Genomic DNA, 15,470 nt, shown 5'->3' with positions numbered 1-15,470 from the left:
CACATTCGACTGTAACGGCGCGCGCGTGTAATCAATGCCTCACAGCAGACACTTGCTGCGCTGTCGCTACGCATGTTTCTCTGGTTGTGTGTGCGTGTGCGCGCCGCGCATATCCACACCCCGACAGCGGCGCGTTCATTAAACAATTTCGAGCGCTTCTTCGCTACTGCTACTATAGCGCGTTGATAGCGTTGGCCGCGCGTTCAAGGCGGTTCGCGGCGCCGCGCGCGCTCTAACTATACAAACTAGCGCGCGGTACGCCGCGCCGCGTCGTTATATGTTTGTTTGTGTGTGTATTTTTTTTTTTTTTTTTTTTTTTAATTTCACAAGCGTGTGCGTTATGCCGTGTTGCGTTTTATGTATATTTTCTCTATTTTATTTTCTTTCTCTGCCATTTTATAATCATAATCACTTTTTTTTCGCTAGTATTAGTATTTTTTTTTTTTTTCATTTTGCTTGCTGTTTTGTGCGTTGCCGCCGCGCGTCGAATTTTGCGTTGAGCGCGTGCTTTTATTATAGCGTTTACCCAATTCCATTGTGTGTATTTCATTGCATTGTTGTTGTTGTTTTTATTTTCACGTCTGTTTTCGGTTGTTGCTTTTGCCATTTGGCTAGGCCTTGAACTCAGCGCTCACAGTTTATTGGCCGTTTTACTACAAATACCGTTTTTGTTGCTGTTACTTTTTATTAATTTTAGCGGTACTATTTCGCTATTTGTCTGACGTCGCGCCGAGCTTGGCTGCGTTTTATTTGATTTCATTCTTTTTCGTGTTAATTTTTTTCTTTTTTTTCGAATTTCACATTCAACGCGCTGCCGCGCGGCATTGTGACTAACCAATACGATGATACTTTGTGGTAAGTAGATTATTTGTGTGTGTGTGTGTGTATGTGACGCGCTTAGTCAGATAGTTGTTGTTGTGTTTATTTTTTTGTTTTCATTACTTTCGCATATCTCTGCGCTGAAGCTTCACTTTTGTCGCGCGGCTTACTGGTCCGCACGCACCGTTTGTTGTTTGCTGTTTAGGTGGTGTTGCCACAGCGCGTTCAGTTCAGGTATTTAGCGTGAATATTTTTGTAGCGCTTTTTATTGTTGCTTTTGTAGTGGATTGAGGATATATGTATGTATATTATATGCATATGATTGCCTCCTCAGAGCCCTCAGCAGCAGCTGCGGAATGCAAATTGGTAATAATTTATTTATTTTTATTACAAAATATATTTGTTGTTGTTGTAGTTTGCAGAAAATTTCGCCATGGCGCATAGGTATCAACACGGCGCTTATGAAACAGCTGTGCGTCTCTACATATGTATATATTCAACAAAACAAATTGCAAGCTTAAGCGCCTAACTGCATGCGAGCAAGCGCACGCGGCGGTGGCGCGCTGTTGAACGGCGCGGTATAGGGCGGCTTGTGCAATCACACACCGAGCACCTCTGTTGTTGTTGCTACTTGTATAGCCTTTTCGGCTTTTCGTTGTCTACTTATTTATTTATTTATGTGATTTGTCTGTTGTTGTTGTTGTAATTATTGTATTTTTCGTGTTTTTTCCAGCCACCTCATTTGTATGTAGGCTGCACACGGTGCGGCGCGGTGCGTGTGCGTGCGTGCATTGCGCGACCTTGAACTGCACACGGCTTTCGGTAGGCCATTTCTAACCTTTTTTGTTGTTTTCTTTTTATTTTTATTTTTCATTTTACTTCGTGTTTTTTTGCTTGAGAAATGTTAACAGCTTCGCAAGATTGATAAGTACGAATAAAGCACAAATCGATTTGAACGCCCGTCACACAATGGCGACAAGGCTTAGAGTGAGCGTTGTGAACGCTGGTTGGCAATGGCGGTGAAGGTGAATTAAGGAAATGAATAAAGTAAATATAAATATAATTTTTTTTTTCAGTTTTTTTTTCATTTTTTTTTACGTGCTCAATAGAAATTGGGGTAAAAAAATAGAAATGTTGCCAAAAAGGTGATGGAAATTTTCAGAAAAAATCGCTGGGATTTCTTAACAATGGATACAGTGCTGATTGTTGGTGGAAGTGGAATGATTTTTAATGGAACTGCTGTGAAATGGAGTTAGTGAGCGAATTAAGATATTTTATTTTTGTAAATAAATCTTAGTATTATAAAATATAATATTTGACAGACAATCTTTTGAAATACCCAAGAGCTCAAGCTTTAACTTGCTTTCTTACACGCTTTCAATTAGATTCCTCGATGCTTCGGCTGCAATAATCTTGAAATTGATGAGTATAAACAATATTCGCAGATTCGGTTATGAAAAGAAATGCGAAAAAGTTAACCAAAAGATCATGGAACACAATTATTGGAACAAACGCACAGAATATTGGTCTTCGAGACTCGAAGTTCGATAAATTTTTACATTTTACTAATAAATCAATAATGCCAATGATAGAATTAAACCTCCATAGCATATTGCTAATAATAGATTTTCTTTCTGGTGGTATCTTTTTGTGGTTCCGAAAACCTATAAAACATGTCTTCGAAATATTTTTTCTAGATTCTTGAGAAATTTAATGTCTAAAGTAATACCTTAAACCATACCACAGCTCATGACTCAAAACCAAACCTTTTTCGAATGAACTATGGTCTCAGTTTGGTGAGATATCGGGAAGAATTTACACCAGTCTCGAGTCGTGTAAAATGGAGCTTTTTAATAAAACAATTCTTTCATTGAATACAACTTTTAATAGTTCTGTGAGTTCTTATGACACTCTTCAGTGGTTCTTGAAACTATGGAACATGTTTGAAGAAGCTATTCTGCAGAATTGAACGTCAACAGGGAGGTCTTCAATGAAGTAATTAGCAATTATCTTTAGAGATTACGTGAAGTCTAATCGAGACGAAAATCGATCGCTTTATTTCAACTTCTACCCTAAAAAAACCTTTTTTTCAAGCAGAGAACCAACTGAAGATAGACAATACTAGTTGAAAAGTACTAGGCATTTTATTTCTAAGGGAATGCGATATACACTCTAACTGTGGCTTAAATTATGGTCTTATACACTGCGTCTTGTAGATCGAACCCATTTGCTGGAAGGGCGATAAGTCTTATCCAGAAAAGTAAGGAAAAATTTTAGAAATCAGATGCTGTCGAGACAAAGATAATTTCAATAATTTTATTAATTAACCGCTGAGGTTTAAGCATTTGATTTCTGGAAACATAAAATTACTTTTACGATTCCCAAAATTTGAACAAATTTGTTTCGGAAAAGGTTTGGTTCTATTCTAGATCAGATGACACAATAGAAAGTTGAAGTTATACTTAAATCATTCGACCACCTTTATAAAAAGGACTGATCTAATGAGTTTAGAAGAAAGCAAAAGTTATACAGAGTTGTTTTATGATTAAAGAAACATAAAAATATAAAATAAAAATAAAATTTTGACTTCAATTCTCCAGAATTAACATCATTAACTCCTTTTTTCTACAAACACACAAAAACAAAAAATAACAATTTCCAACTTGGTTCCCAAAAAAATATGCGCTTCACTGTACAAATATTTGTTAACCCACTTGCCCTTGTAGGAATCTGTCTGTCCATTGCAACGTTGGTGTTCTCGCGCATCAGTATGCAGAGGAGCAAACAGCAACCAACCAAACAACCAAAGTAAATAAATAAATAAAATTTCTGCAAGTTTTGCTAAAAGTTTTCACTTTCCTTACCAACTTAATATATGCCTGCTCATTGCTTTTGTGCCACGGCAGCAGCAGCAGCATCGGTGCAAAGCGAGAAACAAAAGCAAATGTAAAGCGAGCAAATAACAACAACAAGCAGATTACAAATATTGTTTGCACGAGTACAACAATACAACAAATACAAACACAAAACAGTTAGCAACAGTAGCAGGCAAGAGAAATATTTAAGAATAAAACAACAACAACAAATCGACTACAGTTTGGCAGGATGAGAGTTCATTAGCATAAGCAACATTTGTCCTTGTGCCGCCACACCAAATATGTATGCAATAAAACTAAAAAAACGAAGCAGCAGAACACAAGCAAAAGCAGAAAATAAACAAAATACCAAAAATACATACATAAGTAGATGTATGTGTGTGTGCATCGCATAATGTTTGCGAGCGTTTGCGTGTCGCATTTGCGAGTGGGTAGGGGCGTTTGTTAGCGGGCAATGGCGGCTCAAAAGTCAAGCACTACCGAAAATTAGCAAACATTGAATTACTTAAGTCAACACAATAATGTACAATATACCCAGAGTGTATAGTATGTGTGTGTCTACAACAACAACAACAGCACAAAAGGCATGAAAAAAGAGGAATAGCGCAAATATTAATAAAAAATGAGACCGTGAATGCTGCCAAGCCTACACTGAGTAGTTATGCAGACAGACAGCGAATTCGGGGTATTTGGGGCGGCAAGGCTGACTTTTCCAATTGGCATGTCAATGTGGGGACAAAATCATTCTTCTGCGAAGGGTATATTTGAAATTTGATATGAGCACACACACATCGATCACTCATCATTTGTTATTGAAACCGGTGAGGAAAGTGAATGCATGACATTAAGGACAAAAGTTCTATTAACATAATTTCATTTTTTTTTTAGTGAGTCCAGTGCACTGATTTTTTTCCGATTTTTTTTTTATTAAATTAATGGATGATTTTGGCAACCCTTAAAAAATATAAGAGTTGTTAGCAAAACAAAAGGTAATCAGTTTAAAAAAAACTCTCTAAAATCTTTAAGCATCAATTTGTACTTAAAACCATCTTTTTATATTAAAAAAAATCATAAATTGAGATTAGGTTAAAAAAAATTCATCTAAGCTCTAATGCTCTCAAAAAATTGTTTTTATTCTAGAAAGTTGCAGCAAAAAATTATATTGTGTTTAGGTTTATCGATAGATTTGTTCAAAAATGCTATTTTGGGGTTATGTTTATCTTCAGAATTTGACAAAAACTTTTTTTCCAATGTAGGTTCGATAAAAAGCTAAGATTAACTCAAGAAACTAATTGAATAAAATCCATATTTTGCTCTTTTGTTACTTGGTAGTGACTTATAAAAATGCTCCAGATGATATAGTTCCTTCTAAAAATATAAATATTAAATTGAGGTTAGGTTTGTCCACTGAATTTTTAAAAATGATATTTTTAGGTTATGTTTTTCTGCATAAATTGATTTCTGATCCCCTCTCTTGGATTTATTTGGAGAATTTTTTAAAGAGCTAACCATTAATAAGGTCATATGGGGTCACTTGTAGATAAGGTTAGACCAATCTATAGGTATCAAATTGTATAAAGTCCTTCAAAAGCATAATTTTCTTCCAATTGCAAAATAATTTATTTTGATTCATTCCTTCGACAAAACAGTGTAAATGCTAATTCAAGGTTTGATATTTACAGAATTTGGAAAGTTCATTTCATTATTGAAATCGTAATGATTTTTGAGAGTTTTCTTTTCATTTTTATTCCTTGTTATTTATAATGCAGAATGTTTTCGATAGACTATCTAATTAAGGCAGATGAGATCATTCGATTTATGGCTTAAATAAGGTAATTTTCATATAAAATAATATTCGTCCTTTTTTTCTTCATCAATATGCGCATATATATAGTTTAGTCCTGTAGTATTAAGGGGCTATACCAGTACGATACTTTCAACAAATCGTTTTTTGCTTATTCGATAGTTAATACTTTCAAAAATAATCTGTGAAAGCGGTAAGATAGTATCTTGATTAGTCTTTGAATGGCAGCGTTTTAAAGATCGACCGCTCGCTGGTACAAGCAGCTATAGTCGAAACTTTAAACACGTTTTTAAAAAACGACATTTCTTAAAATTGCTGACATCATAACTCAACAAGAAATTGACCCATCGACTTCAAATTGAAATTGAGTATACTTGAATATATTTACTATACAATGGCCTATGATATTTTTGATTTGTTGTCATTTTGGCATTAAAAACGACCTTTTTTCAAAACTACGTCATTTTGTTAATTTTTGATATTTTTCAAAAACTCTAGGTCATTGTATAGGAAATGCCTTCAACTTTTAAAACCTTTTTGAACTTTTTTGTTTCAGCTACTCATTCGGCCGGAATCATGCCAACAGTTGGCAGCACATAACACTGTTATTTTTCAATATTTTTGTAAAAAAAATATTTCAAAACAAGAAAAAACGTTAACTTCGGCTGTACCGAAGCTAATATACCCTTCAGAGGTCAATTTCTTTTAGTAACTATGTTTGTATGGCAGTTATATGCTATAGTGAACCGATCTGAACAATTTTCCCCAAGATTCAATTATTTCTATGAACAATAACTCACACCAAATTTCGTGAAGATATGTTGTAAAATGCGGAAGTTTTCCATACAAGCCCTTGATTCCGATCGTTCAGTTTGTATGGTAGCTTTATGATATAGTGGTCCGATATCGGCAGTTCCGACAAATGAGCAGCTTCTTGAAGAGAAAATAACATCTGCAAAATTTCAAAACGATATCTTAAAAACTGAAGGACTAGTTCGTATATATACAGACAGACGGACGGACAGACAGACAGACGGACATGGCTAAATCGACTCAGTTTAACATACTGATCATTTATATATATACTTTATAGGGCCTCCGACGCTTCCTTCTGGGTGTTACAAACTTCGTGACAAACTTAATATACCCTGTTCAGGGTATTAATATTTCTGAAAATATACCTTATTATATACAAAAAACTTTGCAACATTCGTTCGAGTACTTTCTTATAAAAAAAAATCCACGAAAATCGCCAAATTTGTCATGGGTTACACTGTTATAACCCCTTAAAGACTTTTCCACCTACATATGTATAGCCTAAGTGTTCAAGTGTTACTTTTTTACTTCAGAAACTTCCAAGGTTCTATAGCTGCTGGATGTGTATAGGAAGCTTCTTGATGGTATTGCTTTGACTATATCAGTTTATAACCTCTGAGAAGGTTCGTTGCCCAGCAGAGGTCGATTGTGCCAAAAGTACTCGAAAACGATTTAATTTCAGATAAGAATCCGCTTAAAGACACAAATGAACTTGAGATCGAAAAATTCGTAAATCGTAACAGATTACTCAGACCGGTTTAAAGCAATATTATTTTTTTTTTTGTTAAATCTAAAATAATTCATTACTTACAGCCTGCTCATGGCTTATTGCAACTACAAGTTAAAGTACATCGATAAAATTGAAATGCAACTTCATTAACCGAAAAATGCTAATTATAAGTGATATGAACTTCCGTGCAGTAAAACATAAAAAAAAACAATAACACCAACAAAAAAGCGAAGGTGACTAATTGATCTTGTTTGCTCAGCGCGGAAGCGCAATGATCGTTAAAGGTGTGCTGTAAATTAAAAGTTAAATGTGTTGAAATTTTTGTTGCTGTTGTTTTTGCATTTTAACACGTCCTTTAAATAATACTACACGATTTTTACATGCACACACACACACACACATACACCAACTAAAGCGGCATAAGACCACATTTATGTAAGTCTCAGGTTACATGCATGTTCTTGCTTTAAGCATGCCTTTACCCTTGCTGTCGAAAGTTTCCTGCCTCTTGCGCTTGCATTTGCTTGGCGTAAAGTCAACAGTAGCAGTGCATTGCTCCTGTCTGTCTGTCTGCTATTTAGTTGGTGTGTTTTTGTCGCTTTGCAGTCACTTGTGTTGCTGCTGTTGCTGCTGTTGTTGTTGTTGTTATTGGTGTTAGTGTCGACTCTGTTGCCCCAATATAACCCTTCCGCTTGAGTGCAATTACTTGCAAAACTGGTGATGGTTGTGTGGCGGCGGCGGCGGCGAATGCTTTCGTCGTTGCAATCACTGTTGTTGCTGCTGTGGTTTTTTGCCGTAATTTTTCAGTGCTTTCTTTTACAAAAGATTATGCAGGAAATGCATATATGTAGAGACGACAACACAAGCGTACAAGCATTCATATGTGCATTGTGTATGTATGTGTGAGTGAGTTTGGAAGTGCTATAAACAGGTACTGGCTGCAAGCAAGGGTACTGACATAACACACCAACCTCATACTCATACTCGACTCGTATGCGCTCGTATGTTTGTCGTCTCGTTTAAGTGTACGCAAATTGAAAAGTATTTATATTTAAAGGTACATCTACCCAGCAGGGCGAAATTCAATTTTTATAAAAATATATATTTTATTGTTTAGTTGTTCTTTTATAATTAAGAAGTCCATTACTAAATGTGGCGAAAATATTATATTTAAGATACGAACTGTTGGCATTGCTTCAAGCTTTAAACATTGGAGAAGGAAAAGTGGGTGTTCAAAAAATAACGGGAATTTTTGGTTTTGAAAAAATTTTTATTCATTCATCAGAAATAATGTTGTCACCTTTAAAATAGTCTCAGTTCGATATTATGCACTTATGCCAGCGTTTCTTTCAACCGTCGAAACATTTCTCAATTTCAATTTTTCGGATAGTCTTTTGCTCTTTCAGTGATTTCTCATATGCTGATAGAACGACGACCCTTTAGGACCTTTTTTCTTCTCTTTGCGTAAAGAGAAAAGTACGAAAAAACAGCTTTCCACGTGAAGAACTCACCTAGACAGATCTTATATATTATCAATTATAGTGTCCTAGTACCGTTATCGGTTTAATCAACAAATTCTTTAAAGAAATTAAAAAGTAAGATTTAGTATCACAGTTCTCAGACTGCAATCGGTTTATTCTTCGATGTAATCAAAAGTGAGGATAAATTTCTCAATATATTTTGTAACATACATATATAAAAATTTTCCGGAATCATTTGGCTGTCAAAATAAGTATTTGTGTCTCTATGGCAAAGACCCTATAGTCCACTGTTTCTAAAACACTGTAATAGTCGGTAAATACGCTTTTATGCCATAGTTAAGTTAGGTTAGGTTCTGAGGCTGACCCTGTCATGGAGTTCGAGTGAAAATTATAATGCCCGGTTTCACAGTCAGTGCTTAGGTAGTGCTTAAGATAAAACAGAAATATTGCGTTTTACAGTTCATACTTAAGTTCTGCTTAAGTACTGAAAATAGGAGATTTAAGCAGTGCTTAAGTAACAGCTGATTTTTGTTTTGAATATTGACTTATTTGTCAAAAAAATAAAATAAAAAATATTTGCTGAAAATTTTTTTGGAATTTCTTGCATTCAATGACGGTTATATGCTTTCCTGCGAGTTGCAATAGGTGCCCCACTCGCTTGCGGTGAAATTCGGTGTCCTTTTATTGTTTCCATCCATTTCCCAGATTCTACATTTATTCATCGCAAAGTTATTTTTCATCAACAATAATTTCAATTTGTCAGATGGTATTTGTAAACAAATCTTTTTCATTGTGCTGCCATATATCATAATAGAATTTTAAAGAAAATAAGCATCGACTGTGAAACGCAAATGACTACTCAGTCAACAACAATGCTTAGCTAAGATTTTATTTGGGCACAACTTAAGTACGAACTGTGAAACCGGGCATAATAGTCTGAATGCTTCTAGTGTAGTTCGATATGAACTAAGACAGTAAAATCTTGCATGAATTGCTTCAGCAAACCAGAAAAAAGATCAGAGTCTCATATAATTTGAACTAAATCTTCAGCAATGCCTCTGACTTTTAGTCCAAACACCAAAAGGAATTAATTAGTAGTTAGTGACGAAGTCTTTAAAAGGCACAAATGTTAAAATGTTTAAGTTTTTCCTCACAGATGTTCTCTAGGAAGCCAACAAACTACTAAAGATAGGATTCTTTAATCATCCGGTTTCCACAAAGTTTAAAAACAATCAAGATCTTCTTGAGACAGCAGAATACCCAAATTTACTATACTTTTACTCAAGTTCTTATAATTAGAACTGCATTTATTGGTCACATTAATTGCTCTGAGAGTACTTTATTCAATATATGAAACAATAAATTGACAAAACTATCGAAAGTCGATAGAAATTAGCTCCGCAAATTATAGCAAAGATCATTGTATGGCTCGTAAGTTACTATTTGAGACACTTCCTTAAAGTATGTTCATATTAGAGCTTAAATTACTAAATTTAACTTAAATGTCGTTGCATAAATGATGTGGATTTACATTAAAGTAAGTAATTTATTTGACACATAATGAAATTTATTGTGACAGTTCAGTTGGTATATAATTAAAATGTAATAAAATATTCTTATTATGAGTAATATTTGTTACAACTTACATGAAATGTAATTGTAAAACGAACAAATTTTGAAAAAGACTCTACAACTCAGGCAAATAAAATTAAAAAAAAAATATATATATTTTTGAATTTTCGAAAATTTCATTTCAAACATTTTTTTTTGTTAAAAATAATATTCTTTTTAACATCTAAATTATTGTTGTTTGGTAATTATAATGACAATCAGTGAAATTACATACACCAAACATGATTTAGTCGAAATTATGAACAGGTGTTAAAATGTTAAAATCAATCCACTGTTATGCAACATATTCCAAACAGTCGAGAATATTTTTTATAAAATTATTTTGAAGTCAGTTGATGAATCCCTACAGGGTTCAATCACTCGCACACATTTACTGCAGTTTTCGCAAGAATTGCAGCGAGGAAACATTGCACAAGAGCAGCGCGTCTACAAGTGCTGGTCTGGCCTGGTCTGGCCTGGTCTGGTCTGTTCGCCTGGTTGGCGATGGTAACTGAGCGACTAAAATGTCGATAATGAAGACGTTTTCGGCCGGCAAACCGGTTAAAGAACGAACGAACGAAGAACAACAACTTGCTGCAATAACTGCAACAACAACAGAGCGCAGTGACGGAGTGCGAAAGTGCGAAGACTTCGTTATTCACATATATACATAAGTATATAGAGAGTTATATGCATACCTGTGCTGTGTGCTTGTTGCAGTCTGCTGCTTTGCCTCTTTCTTTCTTTCTTTCTTCTTCTTCTGCGCGTGTATTTATGTTGCATTTAAAAGTTCCTTAAGTTCCTTCAGAACATTTTTTGGCTGACTCTTACTTGTTTTGCACGGCCAAGCAAATGGCGAGCCGCCAACTTGTTTGGCGTACTAAAGCACAACAAATAATTCGGCAGAAAGGCTGGCAAGCAGGCAACAACAAAAATATTGTATGTTAACGAAGTACAAGAAGAAGTAGAAGCAGCAGCAGCAGTACCAGAGGAAGAAAAAGTCGCCACAGAAGTCAAAGAAGTTCGCACAATCGGTAAAAGACCACAACAGCAACAAGAAAAACAAAAACCACAACAACAATAATAAACATTAAAGCGAAGCATATTAATAAGAATGCCAAAAGTGTGTGTGGAGGAGGGGAATGGAGAGCGTGAGGGCCATGCAGCAGCGCCTGTGAAAAGAAAGAGGTGCAGCGCGCACAGCTTTTCTTAAGAAAGAAAAAAAAGAAAGAACTCCACACACACACACACCAAGTGGAGAGCCACAATTTGTTGTTGGAGCGGCAAGCGGGTGCAGCCAAAGAATTGGAGTGAATTGAAGCTGTTCGCTCGACTGCGCTGCGTGAGTGCGGTGCGGTGGCAGCGACGCTGAGTGCAATGAACCTGTTAAGAGCTCACTGCTGCTTATTCGTGTTGTTATAGTTGTTGTTGTTGTTGCTCTTGCTGTTGGTTTGTTTCAATGCTGCTGCCGAGCAACCGTTGACGATGCCGATGTGCAGCACAGCACAGAAACAACTACAACGCGCTAGTAAAAACAATAAACACTGAAAAAGCAGCCGCAATACCAACAACAACAACACCAATGCGAGCAGCAGCAGCACCAGCATTTAGAAGTCAAAACACTATGTGGTTCAGCGGTCAACTTGACTTGGCCGAGTCGGAAGCGAAAATGCAAATAAGAGCACCGAGCAGCAAACTGGCTTCACTACTACACACACACATACATACATACAGAGAAACAATTGCTGAACTCTTACATATGCGAGCGACCGCCCCCCCGCGCTGCTGGCCTTCAAACTGCGCTCGCCCAACAATGGCAAATCATTGTCAGCTGTCAACAAAAAGTTTGCGCTGCTTGTTGTTATTGGTGTTGTTGTTGTTATTGTTACTTGTGTTGCTGTTGCTGCTGCTGTGCAGGTTAATGTTCGCCTTTTTTGTTTTTGGCTTTATATTTATGGCTATCAAAAAGTTTGTGTGAACAAAAGGCCAAGAAGCATGCTTGGCAGCAGCAAAATAAGAGGAAGAAGCAGCAGAAGCAGAGTTGGGTGATGTTGAAGAAGTAGCAGCGGCAGCGCAGCAGTGCAGAAAGCGGAAGAAAGTGAATGGATGTTGTTGAGAAGAATATCAGAATTTCGTATGCGGAATTTGGTAAGGAAATTATCGACACTTTGTGGTGTGTGTGTATGTTTGTAAGCCTACAATCGTTAGTTAAAGCAATAAGCAACGTAAGCCAGACATTTTTAGGTTAACACAAATACTATGCGCTAGAGAAATGAGGCATACAAACCTTTCTTTCTTCTCTTGCCTTGCTTTCCGCCTTTCTTCCAAAATAATAAGGAAATACAAACAATTGGTGTTTTTTTCTGATCGGAAAGAAAAGGTCTTATTGCTAACTTCATATTGGAATGTTTTGTACATATGTCTGTATATATGTTTGTATGTATGTTATCTATAAATACCGTTGCAGCGATTGTATTTGATTTTTTGGGTTCAAAATACTAACGGCAGTGATGTTAGAGTACATACAAACGCTGGAAATATAGAATTTATAAGCTAATCTAAGCCAAACATATGTTTAGAAGGAAAGTTTTGTAAGAAAGCCAGTAAAGTAGAGTTGCCAGCTATTTTTTTTTATTTAATTTTTTTTTCAGTTAGTAAAGTGAGAGACTAAATTTAATATTAAAATCATCAAAAAAACTTAAGAAGAAAATAAGAGAGTTGCCACCTAAACCAATTTAAATTTTTTATACCCTGAACAGACAGGATATATTAAGTTTGTCACGATGTTTGTAACACCCAGAAGAAAGCGTCGGAGACCCTATAAAGTATATATATAAATGATCAGTATGTTGAGCTGAGTCGATTTAGCCATGTCCGTCTGTCTGTCCGTCTGTATATATACGAACTAGTCCTTCAGTTTTTAAGATATCGTTTTGAAATTTTGCAGATATTATTTTCTCTTCAAGAAGCTGCTCATTTGTCGGAACTGCCGATATCGGACCACTATATCATATAGCTGCCATACAAACTGAACGATCGGAATCAAGGGCTTGTATGGACAACTTCCGCATTTTACCACATAACTTCACGAAATTTGGTGTGAGTTATTGTTCATAGAAATAATTTAATCTCCGAAAAAATTGTTTAGATCGGTTCACTATAGCATATAGCTGCCATACAAACCGAACGATCGGAATCAATGGCTTGTATGGAAAATTTTCGCATTTGACGTGGTATATTCACGAAATTTTACATGGATTACTGCTTAAGGTAATAATATAATCTCCGAAGAAATTGTTCAGATCGGTTAACTATATAACCTTAATGTTTCTAGAAAACAACCCGGCTAAAAAGAATTAGTAAAATTTTTTCTTTAGATTTGCTTAAAAACATAGTTACTAAAAGAAATGTACCTTTGAAGGGTGTATTAGCTTCGGTACAGCCGAAGTTAACGTTTTTTCTTGTTTTTAATTTAATATGGTTCGAAATATGATTTTCTGTACAGCAAATTATAACAAAATATATGTATACAATCCAAAGATAAGTATAACACCCATTCCAAATGTTTACTGTAACCTTAAGTCAAGTACGATTATGAATATTACAATCACCTCTTTCAAAATTGTAAATATATTATTTGACTCACTGTAAAAAGTGGCGAAATTAAAACGCGGATTTGATATAATATTTGACATGTAAAAAGTCAGTGCCCTAAATGCATTTGACGTTTGTTATTTAGTGCCTTGACCTACCTAAGTGTATGACGTATTTGTATGAAATGAATGTCATTTAAAACAATTAACACCTTCGTCTGTTTAATAACCTTAAATGCTGTTAATTTGTGAGTTAACAACCGAGAACACAGATAGATTAAATTTATATATGCTTTTAAAATATTATATGTAGATATAATGACTCATTTTACTTCATATATTCTTCGCAATAAGTTATTTTTTTATAAAATTTATACTAAAATATTTTATATAATTTCTTACAGTTGCGTGCAACTAAATAGAGCCATTGGTAATAAAAAAAATGATTTAAATACTTTTGAATTATAATTTTTTTATTAAATGTTTGTAATTTAGGGCTCTTAAAGCAAGAGCGAGGACTTTGATAAACTCATAAAAAATCGTAAACTTGAAAAAATCGTTTACATATGTATGTATGTATGTATATATTTTAAATATTAATGTATATGACATTTTCTAAAGAGTTTCATTATATTTTTAATGAAGTTTTTCATAAAACCAGGTGAATTGAAAATATTTTTAAAAGCATATTTGAAAAAAAAACATCAAAATACAGTTGAATTTCCATAACTCAAAATTCTCCATAACTGGAACGTTTGAATTGGCAATAGTAGTTAAATTTCAATTTCCATCCATAAATCGGACTTTCCTTTTTGAGAAATTGTATATTTTAATGAAAATTCTATAACTCAAAGTCTCTCTAACTTGAAGTTTTTTTGTAGATTATGGTGATTCGAGTTAGAGAACTTCCACTATATTAATGTAGCTGACATTTTCTGAAGTGTTTTGATATATTTTTAATGATTTCTTACATTTTAGATTATTTCTTAGTTTAGGTGAATTAAAAATGTTTGTTTTTGAAAATGCAAAAAATCCCAAAAAAAAAATATTTGATAAAAAAAATAATCATAAAAAGAGAAGTATCAAATAAGTGCAAATTTTTAAATTATAGAATAAAATATTATTTTTTATAAATTATAAATGTGAACATAAAATATAACTCAGGAACAAGTTATATTTTTGTCATTTATAATACATAAAAAATCTAAAATTATATTAAATCAAATTTTTCGAAAATACATTTTCCAACTGGCTCTATTTTGTTGTAAACTACTGTATATTGGAAAATCTGTGTCAAAATAGGAAAGAAGCTTAGGAAGTTGAAAGAATATACCGTCTATAAACTATATAAAATAGTGTGTTAAAATTCCACAATGTTAAGAATTTTATGACTAAATTTTATATTGGCATATTTTATTTTTTAATATTCATATTTAATATTTTAAATTTTAATTTTTACTATAATTCGTGCTTATATAATATATATATAGTTTATAAACGTTTTTTTATGTTTTTTTATATATTATTTTTATTTTTATGAACTTTATTTAATTTATATTTAAAAACAAGATTTCTAAATATTTTAAATATGTATATGTAGTTTTTATGTATTTTGTTTTTAAATATATTATTATAATTTTTAGTATTTTAATATAACTTTTATTGTACTATATCATTATTTTTATTTTATTTTTTTAACTTAAAAACATTAAATTGTATTATATACTTATTTTTATTCAT

General features: G+C 33.8%; 1 long non-coding RNA gene across 1 annotated transcript; it reads right to left on the bottom strand.

Annotated features, from left to right (window-relative positions):
- Positions 1 to 296: 296 nt before the first annotated feature.
- LOC128921336 (uncharacterized) lies at positions 297 to 14,860 on the bottom strand. Its single transcript, XR_008470783.1, has 2 exons — positions 10,836 to 14,860; positions 297 to 10,740 (listed from the first exon to the last, which is right to left on the bottom strand). It is a non-coding gene; the product is annotated as an uncharacterized LOC128921336 (long non-coding RNA).
- Between the last annotated feature and the right edge of the window lie 610 nt (positions 14,861 to 15,470).

The sequence above is a fragment of the Zeugodacus cucurbitae genome, chromosome 4 (genome assembly GCF_028554725.1).
Source record: "Zeugodacus cucurbitae isolate PBARC_wt_2022May chromosome 4, idZeuCucr1.2, whole genome shotgun sequence".
NCBI lineage: Eukaryota > Metazoa > Arthropoda > Insecta > Diptera > Tephritidae > Zeugodacus > Zeugodacus cucurbitae.
The sequence above is the reverse complement of the archived record's forward strand: the minus strand, read 5'-3'. Positions and strand labels throughout refer to the sequence as shown.